This window comes from Periplaneta americana, chromosome 6, assembly GCF_040183065.1.
Source record: "Periplaneta americana isolate PAMFEO1 chromosome 6, P.americana_PAMFEO1_priV1, whole genome shotgun sequence".
NCBI lineage: Eukaryota > Metazoa > Arthropoda > Insecta > Blattodea > Blattidae > Periplaneta > Periplaneta americana.
The window spans coordinates 186,582,719-186,584,166 of NC_091122.1; the positions used below are offsets into that span (position 1 = coordinate 186,582,719).

A 1,448-nucleotide genomic window follows, 5' to 3' on the forward strand; every position below is an offset into this window, starting at 1 on the left:
GTTACCAATGGAAAGCGGACAGCAACAAGGGGCAAATTCTTTGACAATCGTGAACATACCCAAAACATACCAAAAGCCTAAACTAACCTCCCACAGAGTCATGTATGCAAGGCATACTAAAATCGTAAACTATACTAACCTGTCACAGATTCGTATATGCAAGGGACACCAAAATCCTAAACCAATCTAAACTAATCTGCCACAGACTCGTATGTATAAGGCATACCTAAAGCCTAAACTAACCTAACCAGTAACTGATTCGTATATGCAAGACATACCAAAAACCTAATCTAATCTTACCTAACCTGTCACTGATTCGTATATGCAAGGCATACTGAAACCCTAACTTAACTTAACCTGTCACAGATTCGTATCTTCAAGGCATACCAAAAGCTAAACTAACCTAATGTGTCACAGAGTTGTGCACGCAAGGCATACAAAGAGTCTAAACTAACCTAACCTTCACAGATCCCCGCCCGCCTCCACTTTCACATCAACGTTCGACCCTTATTTTCGGCACTCATTATTTTTTTACGATACGTATCATTTGACCAGAAGCCAAGAATATAAATACATTTGTACCTCAATGTAACGGAAAAGTACGGAAGTACCCTAAATTTTAATAAGATTGTAAAATATTTGACGTCATTCCTGATGAACTGAAGTCATATTTCAGAAGAATATTAGCCTAATGTGAATTGGTAAGTGCCAAACATAGCCTACATTTCCTGGGTTTGAAGAATACTGTTGTCTTGTCTGCGTAATGTGATGGATGAGCCAGACGGTTGGACATCAAAACAGGTTAACATAAAGTCTAGTGATGCTTTGTATAAAATTACTAGGTAACCACAACACCAAAACAATCTACCTTTGAGGTTATGACCTTTGTCGTAAGTTAATACATACAGTGGTTAGTTCAAAATACTTGCATAAGATTTGTAAGAAAGTCAATGAAAATAAAACGTTTCATTAGAACCTAGTGTTTCTATTTACAATCTTACCTTGTTGTTTTCCTATTATAATACCACTTCTTACGCCGTAACACTATTCGAATTATTCTTATATGAATACACAATAGCAACAATGTTTAAATATCAAAGATCATTCAATCTACTTGACACACTCCTATACGACACAGAAGACTTCGCGGTACTGAAACGAGATGTGTCCTACCAACTTTGTAACATATAATAATTTGTTGTACGTCACATAAAGTTAGAACGCCTCGGTAAACGGTAACTGTAAATGCATAAATAAGCCACATGCGTTTCCTTAATGTTTTGCTACTCAAACGTGGTGCGACTCGACTGTCTGTTGTTGCCTGAGCAGGATACACGAAACTGACCAATCAGCGGACAGGCTGGTGAACCGCTTCATTGACGATTGCTAGATATTGGAGTCTCTCTTCATTGCTACAAGCTTCATGTGTTCTGCTTTCTTGCGTATCA

General features: G+C 37.8%; 1 long non-coding RNA gene across 1 annotated transcript in view; it reads right to left on the bottom strand.

Moving 5' to 3' along the window:
• The window catches only part of LOC138702331 (uncharacterized), a 265,478-nt gene extending 264,264 nt beyond the window's left edge, over window positions 1-1,214 (bottom strand). Inside the window, exon 1 of the long non-coding RNA XR_011332840.1 lies at window positions 1,002-1,214. This is a non-coding gene — a long non-coding RNA (uncharacterized lncRNA). The remainder of the gene's footprint in view (window positions 1-1,001) is intronic.
• Between the last annotated feature and the right edge of the window lie 234 nt (window positions 1,215-1,448).